Here is a 13,812-nt window from a genome sequence, read left to right on the forward strand (position 1 = left end):
CTTTTTAAAGATATATTACTTTTAGGTTTGTTGCAAGGCACTTTATAGCTTTATAAAGCCCTTAAAATGTTTTTAAACACTACTCCAAGCTTACAGGGCTAGTTTTAGAATTGCAATTACAAGCTTCCTTATCCCCAAGCAAATTCCCACTGTGATGGTGTATGTAAACTGTTTTAGACATTTTAATGCTCCTAAGCAATAAATCTGAAAAAAGGGGAAAGCAAGCACCTCGGTTTGTATAAATGAAAAACATCGTGTCCTAATTTATGCGGCATATAAAACTCTGTGAAGTCGCTTTGTATCTTTTTGTGGAGAAGTTTATATATATATATATTAATTGTTTCAAGCTGTTAATTTGTTTCCCCACTTGGATGTTGCTTTCTGGTTAACAGGGACTGTGCAGAAATTGTTGCTGGGAGGAGAGGATTATTGTTTATCATTTGCATAGTTCCAAGTTGGAAAGGAGGAGAATTTTGCTCAGTGTATGTTTCAGAGTGAACAGACCCCATCTGCAGTTCCCAGGCTTACATGCAGATCAGGACACGGTTACCCATCAGATTGCATCCTTCTCCAAATTTTGCAATGCAGACAGAAATGTGTGTTTTGTGGGAACATGAGTACAAAATGAATTTAAATGCAAATTTTTGTGCATTATTAGTATTATTAAAATGAAAGCACAATAAACAGGCCAAAATGGAAGCAGCGAGGGGCAGAAGGGGGGGGCAAAGATCAAAATGTGGCCCTATTTTCATCTGAGGAATGTTGGAGGGTGTGGCATCACTGCCTCCGACCATAGAGGCAGAACACGGCCATCACAGCTTGTAGGATCTCTCCGTGCTTCTGAGATTAAGGCCTCAGCTACACCATACCTTTAAAGCAGTATTGTGCCATTTTGAACGATTATGGCTTTCCCCCAAAGAATCCTGGGAAACTAGTTTTTTTAAAAGTTTTTAAAAATATTTTTTCATTATGACAATTTCCAACACCACATGCACATTGAAATCAACAATTCCCTCATTCATATCTTACTTTATAATAAAAACAATAATTAACGACTTCCCTTCTTTGCCGTCTCTGGTTCCTTTGATTTCCCCATCATTCCTGCATATTCTTATATATCCATATAAGTTCTCCTTTCCCTTTATTGTTCCTTTAGTTTATATTATACTGTTGAATTTACCTTAATCCTGCTAACGTTTTCACATTTTTACAATTATTTATCAAATAGTCCACAAAGTTTTTCCATTCATCTTTTTATATGATCCTCTTGTTGTTGTTTTTTAAAAAAATATCTCATTATATATCATTTCCCATTACTCTTTAACTCTTGTGCATGCTCACCACATATGGAAGAATGTTCCTTTTGCTTCTTCACATTTCCAAAATACATCAGATTCCAATTTGTACATCTTAGGGATATCTAGTTTGTTAAGGGTGCTGAAAGTTATTAGAAAGTCCCTAATCCCCTCACAAAGCTGCAATTTCCAGAGCGGCTTAACAAGCAATCCCTCTTCACAGGGAACTCCTTGACCTCCCCATCTATGCTTCTTATTTTTCCTATCCAGCCCTGCCTAGGTCCATTGCTCATCCATTTCACAAGAACTGTAAGTCTCTTGGGTAAGGCTTCCATACGTTTGGATTTCCTCTGACATTGCCAGGATTTCAAAGGCCGAATTGACATCCGGGGGAGGCAAAAGACAAGTCAATTGAAAAATTGTGGCTCAACAATTTTGGGGTCTCTTTTTTTCCAACCCTACTCTTGGGATCGTTTTCCATTCTGACCTGTGTTTGTCACACGCGGCGTTGTTTCTGTTCCACTGCAGTTCGTCTTCCGCCAGAAATGGCATTATCCATCTTGCTGTCTGCTGTGACAAAATGACGTAACTTACACATTTTGTTATATGAATTACATAAATTACACTGTCACTGCATTATTTCACCCTATTTGTTTCAGTGGAAAGGAAGCACAATGCTAATGGGATGGGGTGGAGGAGATAATGGTTTGCCAACTTAATGCAACAATAACGGAAATACCGCTTGCATTTGCTAGATTGATTTCCTGTTACAGACATAGGATGAATGCACGTATGTTGGTCATTTCCACTCCTGTTTCTGCTTTTCTCAGAATTCGTCAACATCCCTACTTGAGACACAGCCCTGTCCCCTCCAGTTTTACTGTGCCATTCATCTAGATCAGGGAACAGTTTCTGACACAAGGGCCATATTTCCTTGTAAGCAACCTTCTGAGGGCCATGTGCCAATGGTAGTTGTGGCAAAAGTGGGTCCCACACCCCATTTTCCATCCAGGCAAACTGAGGTGTTAGGACAGATCAAGGATCCATTCCAACCAGGTAAAAGCGTGATCACTGCAGATGGTGACAGCAGTCACGGAATTAAAAGATGCCTGCTTCTTGGGAGAAAAGCGATGACAAACCTAGACAGCATCTTAAAAAGCAGAGACATCACCTTGCTGACAAAGGTCTGTATAGTTAAAGCTATGGTTTTCCCAGTAGTGATGTATGGAAGTGAGAGCTGGACCATAAAGAAGGCTGATTGCCGAAGAATTGATGCTTTTGAATTATGGTGCTGGAGGAGACTCTTGAGAATCCCATGGACTGCAAGAAGATCAAACCTATCTATTCTGAAGGAAATCAGCCCTGAGTGCTCACTGGAAGGACTGATCCTGAAGCTGAGGCTCCAATACTTTGGCCACCTCATGAGAAGAGAAGAATCCCTGGAAAAGACCCTGATGTTGGGAAAGATGGAGGGCACAAGGAGAAGGGGACGACAGAGGACGAGATGGTTGGATAGTGTTCTCGAAGCTACCAGCATGAGTTTGACTAAACTGTGGGAGGCAGTGGAAGACAGGAGTGCCTGGCGTGCTCTGGTCCAGGGGATCACAAAGAGTCGGACACGACTAAACGACTAAACAACAACAAAAGCATGAGAAGATTGTGTGTAGCACAAAGCCAGTGAGAGATGTGGCCTAGAGAGGGGTGTGGCCCTCAAGGGCCTGATAGAAGAGGCCTAGAGGGCCACATTTGGCCCTTGGCCCTGATGTTCCCTACCACTGGCATATTACATTTAAAAAGTGGGTTGTATTTCATTAGCAACCCCCCATTTATTCTTCTGCAGACAACGAAAAAGCAGGGATGGGGAGGGGGAGCCTGATGGTACAACATATTAACAACTTCCATTTCACCGTCTTCTCTCCCCCCCCCCATTTGTTTTGTTACATCTTTTTGCCAGTGTGATTTCATTTGTGCAGAAAAGTGCCCCGGAAAGGTCTTTTAATGCATTTGTGGAGAAATTGGTTTCCTTATATCTTAGTGACAGATCCAGCATCTCTAACTGCGGCAATTAATTTAGCAGCATAAAAAATTAAGTGGCGTGTTTTGTCAGCTGAGCAGTTCCCCCCGTTTGTGAGCTTCGTTCGTGGGCTGGTCTTGAAAGGCATTTTGTTTGCTGGGGCATTTAGAAACGTTTTTAAAAATAGCATTTCAAATGCACTTTTGAAATGTGTTTGTGAGGCGAAAAGGGTACTTCTGGCAAATGTTTAGTGCAAAGTGAATGCAAAAGCTATTTGGAGCTAAGCGAAGGGGCGATAAATCCAAGCCGCTTGACAAGGGGGAGAGCAAGACTCAATAAAACTGTATTGTTGGGTTATTTTTCCATGTAAGAATCTGAGCTGTCGTTTAATGATGGGATGGGTAAGAGAATCGGGAACGGAAGAAAAACTGATGGGAGTAAATCTTAATTTAATTAACCTGACGTGTTTATTTTACTCTAGGAATCTCTCTGTGCTTCACTGTCTCCGGGTAACAAACGTGATTGGCATTTATTACATCTTTTTGCTCCTTAAGAGACACTCGGCTATCTTTTTGTGTTGCATGTGTACAGTTTAGTTGCGTCTTTCAGATGACAGATTGTGGAACAGGTAGGAGCCTTTGGAAGAATGCTGGTTGCTGACATCTTTAATTGTACAAGCAACCTAACAGCAACGTGGGAATTAGCCTCATACAGAGGCAGACCACTGGTCAGTCTAGCTCAGTTCTGCCTGTGACACGGACTGAACCTCAGACCATTCAGATGCAAAACACGCGTTCCGACTTTCCACCTGCATAAAGCATTCTGGAAGTCGTGGGACCACTTCCTCTCCTTTTAGGAAGTCAAAAAGAGAATTTTCAACACTGCCTGCTCTATATTTACGGGACCCTCCCTCTGTGGTGAATGCTGGGATGAAACAACTCACCATTTTTAGTTCTTTTATTCCAAGCTAATTCTTGCAGGCGAAAATTAAATAAAACTTTCTTCCCAAGTTTGGCTTGTGCTTGGCCTGCCTTCCAGGCAGAGAAGATTCCCAGTGTTGTTGTTTGTCTGCTTTCTGAATGAAGTTTTGAGAACTGCTCATTGCCCTTTTTCAAGAGAGGCTGGATGGAGAGGCCTGAGGGAGCGATCCGCCGGCTGGCGCCAAAAGCGTACTCTGCTTGACTGTGTCAAGTAATAGCATCAAGCGGGATTTGAACTCGGCGTGTCTTCCGTATCCCACACCCATTTCTGCCCACAAGGCCATTCATTGTATGAAAGTGTGGGTAACCTTTTGTTGGGAGAGGGCCTTCTCGGTAGTGGCACCCGCCCTGTGGAACGCCCTCCCACCAGATGTCAAAGAGAACAACAACTACCAGACTTTTAGAAGACATCTGAAGGCAGCCCTGTTTAGGGAAGCTTTTAGTGTTTGATGTATTGTAGTATTTTAATGTTTTTTGGGAAGTCGCCCAGAGTGGCTGGGGAAGCCCAGCCAGATGGGCGGGGTATAAATAATAAATTATTTATTATTATTATTATTATTATTATTATTATTATTATTATTATTATTATTTATTGGTCATGGCTGCTTGAAGAGGCGGAAGCATGAGGAGTGCTATAAAATTGGGATACCCAAAGTTGTGCCTTCCAGATGTGGCTGGACTACAGATCCCATCCTTCTTGACCACTGGCTGGGGGCGGGGCTGATGGAAATTGTAGTCAAATGACACCTGAAGGGCAACACCCCTGGCTAAAGGACCTGCCTTTTACAGTGTAGAATGGACTCCTGTGCCTGTGGCTGTCGTCCCTTGCTAAGAACTGTTCTTTGGAATCCAGTCCAATGCAGTAATAGTACTTTGCCCCACTCTTTTGTTTTTGTTTTTTAAATAGCTTTTATTTAGAATTTCCACATCACAAATTATCAAAAACATATCATCTTCATTCCCCCCATTTCCCCCCCTCCCCTAAACCCTCCCTCCCGCAGTCCCCGGCCCCCAGACTTCCCTCAGCTCCTCTCTCTGGTTTTTCAACACATATTATTCTCTGCATATTATAAAATTGTAAAAATCCTTAAATTATCTATCTATTATGTTAAGAATAATAAATTTGCGTATGTTTATTCAAAATCTGCAAAGGAGTCCAATTCATTTTGTGGGTTTTTTAAAGTAATTTGTAAAAAGTTCCCATTCTTTAAAGCCACAGTTGTCCTTGTCTCGCAGTTTTGTATGTCAGTTTTGCCAGTTCCGCATAGTCCATCAATTTCCCTTGCCGCTGTTCTTTTGTTGGGATTTCCTCACTCTTCCATCCTTGTGCTATCAAGACTCTTGCCACCGTTGCCGCATACATAAATAAGTTCTTTAATTTCCTTGGCAGGTCTTTTCCTACAATCCTGCCCACTGTCTTTTGAATACCATAGATGAGGTTCTTGCAGTTTCCTAGGTAGTAGTCTCTCTAGCTCTCTCTGTGAATTAAGGCTGCTACACTAAATACAATTTCTAGTAAAGGTAAAAAAAGGTAAAGGTCCCCTGGATGGTTAAGTCCAGTCAAAGGCAACTATGGGATGCAGTGCTCATCTCGCTTTCAGGCCAAGGGAGCCAGCGTTTGTCCACAGACAGCTTTCCAGGTCCTGTGGCCAGCATGACTAAACCTCTTCTGGCGCAACGGAACACCATAATGGAAACCAAAGTGCACGGAAATGCCATTTACCTCCTCGCCACAGCGGTACCTATTTAACCACTGGCATGCTTTTGAACTGCTTGGTTGGCAGGAGCTGGGACAGAGCAATGGGAGCTCAGTCCGTCGCAGGGATTCGAACCGCTGACCTTCCCCATTGAACACAGTCAGCCTGCTTATGAGTGGGAATGAACAGAACTGACAATTTCACTTCTCTCTGTTCCTCATTTCCGCAATCACATTTCTGCAGCAATTTACAATTTTTAATAAAAACAAATCCTCATTAAAAATTGTCAGCTTTTTAGTGTCATAAACACTAAATTGTATGCAATTTGCCTAATGCCTATATTTTTTTTTTTGGCAAAGCAATTTCCCCTAATATAATGCATTTTTGTATGTTATGGTTCATCAACATGCACACTTTTAGGTAGAGCTTACCCTAGTATATGCATTTTTGTGCACATTACTTAGCTGGAGATGTGGAAAATTTGAAGGATGGCTAGCTTTTGGATCGCATAGTGTTTCAGAAAGTGCAAATTTGTAGGTGCAAACTGAATTGAATTCCCCCCCCCATCCCTATTTATGCATGAATGTACACAGGATTGCAATGCCTTTCCGTGACCCTTTTTAGCCAGTTCTTAAGCAAACTTGGGGTGGGGTGGGGAACCCATCTAAAACATGCTGTTCAAAAATGAATTTGAATTCATATTCTTCCCTTTTAAAATGTGAATATTTTTACAGCATTCCCAAGATGAATGTTGTTGGATCTATAACTGGTAAAAATAAAGAAGCACAAACACTTGATTCCAATAAGTTAATACTTATTGTGATTGCATGAACTTGGTAAACAAGGCCTTTTCTTATTTCTTAAAAAAATGTCTCTTAAAATTTCACTTTAATGTAGAAATCTAAAATATTTGAAAAGCAGTGTTTCAGATTTCAATTTAAAATACACACTCAACTTTTTTAAAAAAAAACCCCAAACAAACCAGCTTTTGATTTGACTTTATGAAATCACTCATCCTCTTTTGTAACCCATTTTTCCTTTGTAGAATTTAGAATAGCTTTTATTATTCCACTCTTACCCTTGTAGCAACCTTGTGAGATAGGTTAGGCTGGTAAATCACGATTTGCCTAAGGCTCCCTGGTTATCTTCACAGAGAAGCCTATTTTTGACCCCAGATCCAAGTCCACTACTGTGGTATCTTTATCACACTGCCTTTCCTTGTCCTCCAGGTTGTAGGTTTGGGTATAATTGCTAAATAAAAAGGGGGTTGTTGCTGCTGGTTGCATCCATCTGTTTTGAGAGACAATGGAGTGTGCCTCTGGGGGTGAAGTCAAACCACTGCCTTAGCAGCACGTGAAGTGACCTCCCTGAGGCACAAATCTGGGCAGTGTGTGTGGAGGTCCTGGGCTGTCCAGATGACAAGACCCCCCCCCCCACTGTTCTGGTCCAAAGAATTATACAAGGCTTTAAAAAGCTTGATCTCCACCGGGTAAAGTCTGGCATCATAACTTCTTCAAGGACTTTCAGAGACTTCAGTTTGATAGTTCTGATGTTTTGCTTTATTCCACCAAGTTTTCTATACTGTAATTGTTTCTGGCCATCGTGTTGCTTTCGATATTGCTGAGTCACATTTTGCAACACAGGGGTTTGTTTGTTTACCCTACTAGTCCAAAGATGCAAGATGGTGCAAGACAACATCCTACTGTTTTAGGAACCCCTCTCTGGATTTGTGTAGGATTTACTCCTTAGCCCTTTCTTCTTCTGAAGATATTCCTCAAGGCAGAAGAGGTTTAAGACATGGGTAGGCAAACTAAGGCCCGGGGGCGGATCTGGCTCAATTGTCTTGTAAATCCAGCCCGTGGATGGTCCAGGAATCAGCATGTCTTTACATGAGTAGAATGTGTCCTTTTATTTAAAATGCATCTTTGGGTTATTTGTGGGGCATAGGAATTTGTTCATTCCCCCTCCCCATATAGTCCGGGCCCCCACAAGATCTGACCAACAGTGGACCAGCCCCCTGCTGAAAAAGTTTGCTGACCCATGGTTTAAGAGCAGAGTTTTCCTTCTCCTAGATGGGCCACCTTCCCAAGTTGACGAGCCCCATCGGCCCCCACTTCCCTCTACAGCACATGCAGAAACCACGTTCTTGACCATTGGACACACTATTGGTCTTGTCCACTCATTCTGCCAGAGCTTGTCTTTGCATGCAGGGGAAGTTCCAAACTCACTGAGAGTTTCAGACCCATCAGCTACCCTCACCTGGTTTAGCCGGCTAGTCACAGCTGTTTCCCAGGGTGTGGAGGCTCTCGTGTGCTGATAGCATTTAGGAGCCCAAGGTCAGAGCTGAGTGCAAAGTGGGGACTAAAGGTGGAAAACTACCCCAGAAGGAGCACAACATTCCCTCATCAGCTGCACTACCTCTCCCCTAACAACCCACACACCCCATATAAATGTAGACATGTGATTACGTAATGTCTGAGTGTTTCGCCATACAGCCTTTTAAAGATACTTTATTGTTCATTGTCGTTGGAATATTTGTCCGTTCCTTGAGCATCTTGTACTAGAAAGGCCTTTGATAAATGTGTGAGCAGAGCAAATAGATGTAACCCAACCCTGTGTGTTGATTCTGTGTTAAAATCAACAATGGAACAATCGATTCATGGGATTGTTTTTGAGGAAAGTCCATGGATGACCATTCCAAAGACAATAACATCCTGGCGTATAGTCTAGGAGTCCCGGGTATGATCCCCTGTATGTGAAATCTTATGCCAGAACCAGCCATTTCTGTGCGGCTAACGAGATCAGGAATCAGCTATGCAAATTGAGTATAGCAATAATTGGAATCAGTGGAATTGTGATGCTAGAATACTTGCATGGGTCCCCTCCCTCACTTGGGTCCAAGGAAAAGATGGGACTGCAAGACCTTAGAAGCTCACATGGCCCATTTTGTGGAAGGCACTGGAGCTGGCACCCAGCTGGATCATAAAACAATGGATGTCATCTATTGAAGCTTTTTATTATTGTGAAGTAACTCAGTAAGCGGACCTTGGCTTTCTATTTCTTTAGCAATAGGGTTCCCCCCATTTCCCTTGGGTGGAAATCCCACTATCTAATAATAGACCATTCAGAAAAGCTCCTTGCTACCAAGTACTGCATTTTGTGATGCAAACTCCATCCTCTTCTTTTCTGCCTCCCAGATGGTGCACACAGCTTTGTATCATGCTGAATAATTCCTCTCCATCCTCCAGTGTTGATAGCTTCAAATATCTCTTTCTAGACAGGGAAGCAGTCAAAGCACCGATTTACCTTTTCTCTCTTCACCCCTCCTCACATCCACCCCCCGCCCCGAAGCCAAACATCTCAAAACTGCTGGGATGGAGACTCCTATGGGAATATGTATGCTAAAAGCACCAAATAAACCTATTTCACTAGGGGGTAGTTAAGTGAACAATCTGGCTTAGTAGCATTGCTGGTAGAACACCTGGAAGGGAGCCAAGGTGATCTCAAGGTAGGTCATCTTATTGTTTTCCTGCAACAATTTATGTTTGGATTTTGTTATACAGAGACCGAATTTTCCAGGCTGATATTACTGGGGAAATCTGCTGTTATCTCTGTGTGAATTACAGAAGCCTTTTCACTCAGAATTAATTGTACCCTTAGAGGGGCTTAGTGCATAATCTCTGGTCTATGATCTTCACTTGTCAAGTTGAGGTCCCTGCGTGCCGCGAGTTTGGAAGGCTCAGCTCAAGTGGGAGTTCCCCATTCGCAGAGCCGGTCGTATTGTTGCAAAATTTGGCACGAGGCAGCCTCCGACTCTCTCTCTCTCTCTCTCTCTCTCTCTCTCTCTCTCTCTCTCTCCCCCTTCTCTCTTTGGAGGGCAGGCCTATTACCGCAAATAGAACAGAGATGAATACTGTACACATGCTGCCTCTTGCAGTTGGGGGGCCTTTTCATTTTAGGCTTAAGTCAATTGCTGAGATTCTGTTGGGAAGCTGTCTCGGTAGGGGAGGGGAGCTGTTCGGCACTTCGAGTTAGCGAGAAGAAAGACTGTCCCAGTTTGATCTTCTTGTGAGTTGCCAACCTCTTTATTTTTAGAAGTGAAAACAAAGTCAGCTCCTTATGTGAGTTGCTGAGACGTTGCGCCTGTAATGCAGGAGGCTATCTGCTCTTGTCTTTTGCTGAGCGATTTTATGTGGGATTTCCATCCCCCCTTACATTTTTTCTTCTTCATTGTTCCTGCATGCTTGAATCCAGCTACACCAGCAATCTCTCAGCGTGGTCACATTTTAAGTGTGGCAGAGGTGTTCCAAAAGCCCTAAAAAATCCCAGACACAATTCAAAAGGCTGGTTTTGACTTGTAACACCTTGCATGGCTCAGGACCTTGACACCGTTCCCTATATAAGCACTGGGACCAATATCTGAGGCCCTATACAGTGGTACCTGGGGTTATATATGCTTCAGGTTACAGACTCTGCTAACCCAGAAACAGTACCTTGGGTTAAGAACTTTGCTTCAGGATGAGAACAGAAATCGTGCAGTGGTGGTGGGAGGCCCCATTAGCTAAAGTGGTACTTCAGGTTAAGAAAGGACCTCCTGAACGAATTAAGTTCTTAACCCGAGGTACCACTGTACTGTGTTTTCCAATTCAATAGATGTTTGGAGGGTAGAAAGAAGAGAATGGGTCTTTTCTGAGTTAAAGGTAAAGGTACCTCTGACTGTTAGGTCCAGTCGTGGACGGCTCTGGGGTTGTGCGCTCATCTTGCTCTGTAGGCTGAGGGAGCCAGCGTTCGTCAGCAGACAGCTTCTGGGTCATGTGGCCAGCATGACTAAGCAGCTTCTGGCGAACTAGAGCAGCGCACAGAAACGCCATTTACCTTCCCACCGGAGCGGTACCTATTTATCTACTTGCACTTGACGTGCTTTTGAACTGCTAAGTGGGCAGGAGCTGGGACCGAACAACGGGAGCTCACCCCATCACGGGGATTCAAACTGCCGACCTTCTGATTGGCCAGCCCTAGGCTCTGTGGTTTTGACCACAGCGTCACCCAACACCCATTTCTTTTCTGAGTTAGCCCCTATTAAAAAATCATCTCCAAGGAGAGGCTCGCCTAGCCCCAATTTTGTCATCCTGGCCCCACACAAAGACATCTTCACTCACTTGGGCATTAGGGCAGCTTTTGAATGGCCTGGCTTTTGGGTGATATTTTTTCATGTGGGTGGGATGGTTATTTCGCGTTGGGTGAATATTTGTTGCTACCATAGGAGCCAACTCCTAGGGGCTGCGGGGGCTTCAGCACCCACAATAAAAGATTGGAGGTGGCTGGGTCTCCACAAAGTTGATGGGCATTCCCATTCAAATTGTGTGTGGGGGCTACATCATGTGATCGATTATGCGAGGCAGGGCTTACCTGGGCCCCCACAATATTTTATTCAAGTTGGCACCCCTGGTTGCCACAGCATTTCCGTATATTTGTTTGGTTTTAAGGGATATTTATTGTGTGTGTATGTTGCTGTTGCTGTAAATCACTTTGTGGATTCCTTCTGGCTGTATGAAGCAATGTACAGTATAAACTGAACAGAGTTGAACTGAATACATGGCAGGTGGTTTGGATAATCTTGGCCCTAACTTCTGTCCTTTAAATTTCAGTGGTCTACTTTGAGTAGAAGCTAGGTGGATACAATCCAATTGATTATATGCAACCAAATTCTACTCAGAGGAGACCTGCTGAAAAATAAAACATCTAAGTTATGTCCACTGATTTCAGTGGGTCTACTCTGAGTTGGACCCAGTGGCATAGCGTGGGTTGTCAGCACCCGGGGCAAGGCAAATAATTTGCGCCCCCTAACCCGTGGATTTTAGCACTCGAGTCTCTTCCGCGCCCCCCCGATGTTGCGCCCGGTGCGGCCGGCCCCCCCTGCACCCCCCACGCTACGCCACTGGCTGGACCAACATTGGGTGCAAATTTGTGTGTTTAGCATCCCATCTAGTTTGGCCCTTTCATAAGCAACCTTGTGAAAGGAAAAGGTTTGTACTTCACAAGTGTCAATGGCTGTGCCCCACCGCCATCAGAAGATACAGCTTTCGAAATCCTTTAGTGGGACTAGCTCACTCTGTGCTTACCACATGATGGGAAGCCGTTCTCTCCTGATATAAATGTACCCTTCCCTCGCTTTCCTTCTTCATACTGACAAACATACAAGGATATGCCTGCTGCTAACTGCAGGTACCTGCCACTTTGTCCATTTGTATCAAATCACAGCCTAAATTTGTGCTTTCTGACTTCTGCCTGGAGAACTGTGTGGCGGTAAGAGTCGGTTGCTGACACGCGCCGGGCTTGACAATGCAGTCATTGATTGTGTTTATGTCCTTGGGTGGGTCTAGGACTTTCCCCCTCCCTCAAACACTTTTTCTTAAGGTCTGCGTGCCGTCTGTTTCCCACCTGTAGTGGTGACAAGAGCAGAGGAGACCTTTTAGGTCATGAAAATATATAACTTATAAGGACTTCATTGTCTTCTGTGTGTATGTACCTAGACAAGGGATGGGCCAATCTTTCAGTTTTGGTTTCCCTCAGCACCTTGTTTTTTCCAGTCCTGTGTTCAGTTCTCCACACTTCCACATTGCTTCGTGATTCATTTATTGATTTATTTATAAACTCCCCATGAGCATTCATTAGCATTTTTAGCGAGCATTTCTCCTCATGTACACATTATTGTGATTATTAATTACGTGCCCTTCACCCGAAGAACCCAGGGCAGGTTGCAACAGTGAAAGACCATATTAAAAACAATTTAAAATGTCTTTCAAATTGTGTCCTCCCTAAAAGAGGGCACATGTTGCGGTGAGATCTGGAGACTGACCTCTGGGTTGTGGGTGGGTCCATTGGGTAGCCACAACATCTGATTGGTAGGTCCCTCAATGCTGGGTTTCAATCTGGCCAATGGGGTTGCAGTCTAAACGGATTGAGGGGCCTATATAAACCCATGCATGTGACCCAGAGCTTCCTCTTTCAGCTTGGGCATCGGAACACCCACCCACCTCTCCCTAATTTTAGGGCCTTTTGTGCTTGACCTTGCTATGCCGTCATGTGTTGTCTGTCATTGGGACAGGGGCATGGCAGGAATTTTCCCACTTGGCTGATTGGCTGTTGCCGTTTGGGTTTCGTCTGCCCAGTAGCAATTAATCACAGCTTGTAAGGTTGCAGATAGGCTCTGGTTCATGTGATAGGGATGGGAGAACGGTCTCGCCATCCCTGTGTGAAGGGTATTCCGTTAAAGGAATCCAGGGACTCAACTTGGTTTGGCCAACCCCTGAAAAGGGGTTGTGCCCATGCCTGAGTCCAGGGGAGCATCTGGGGAGTGAATAGAGTCTGCTCCCAGGCTTTTCACCTGCCTCAGGTGTTCACCCTGGCTGACCTATGATAGAGCTCTGGGTCAGCGATACCTGCAAGGGTGCAGGGAGCTAGTCGAACCAGAGCCTATGCAACCACTCACTTTTCTGCAATCAATAAAGTTGTGGCCTAAATTCTGCCAAAAACCAAAACTAAAAATTGAGTCAAATGTATCTTTATTTAGGAGGGAGGTCTTTGGGTCTGAACACGCAACTGTGAAAATAGGGTGGGTCCCACAAATAAGCCCTCCAAGTGTCAGAAGCCAGGGTAAAGAGGTACGTCTTCAGCAGTATAATAAAGGTGGCAACTCAGGATGTGCCACAGAGAAGGCCCTCTTCTGCCCCCGTCAAGCCTCTGAGGGCAGAAGAACTACCAAGAGGGCCCCTTCTGTTGATCTTAGCACCTGGCACAGTCTATAGGGAAGGAGACAGCCTTTT

The 13,812-nt window shown here is 44.1% G+C and overlaps 1 protein-coding gene across 5 annotated transcripts in view; it reads left to right on the top strand.

Annotated features, from left to right (window-relative positions):
- PKNOX2 (PBX/knotted 1 homeobox 2) overlaps positions 1 to 13,812 on the top strand; it is a 456,445-nt gene that overhangs the window by 47,349 nt on the left and 395,284 nt on the right. Inside the window, exon 1 of one of the 5 annotated variants that reach the window (XM_082200516.1) lies at positions 10,033 to 10,054. The exons of the other annotated variants lie outside the window; for them this stretch is intronic. The gene's annotated coding sequence lies outside the window, so the exon portion shown is untranslated. Of the gene's footprint in view, positions 1 to 10,032; positions 10,055 to 13,812 lie in introns of those variants that run through there. 5 annotated transcript variants of the gene reach the window in all.

This window comes from Podarcis vaucheri (assembly GCF_965113315.1).
Source record: "Podarcis vaucheri genome assembly, chromosome: 15".
Taxonomy (NCBI): Eukaryota; Metazoa; Chordata; class Lepidosauria; order Squamata; family Lacertidae; genus Podarcis; species Podarcis vaucheri.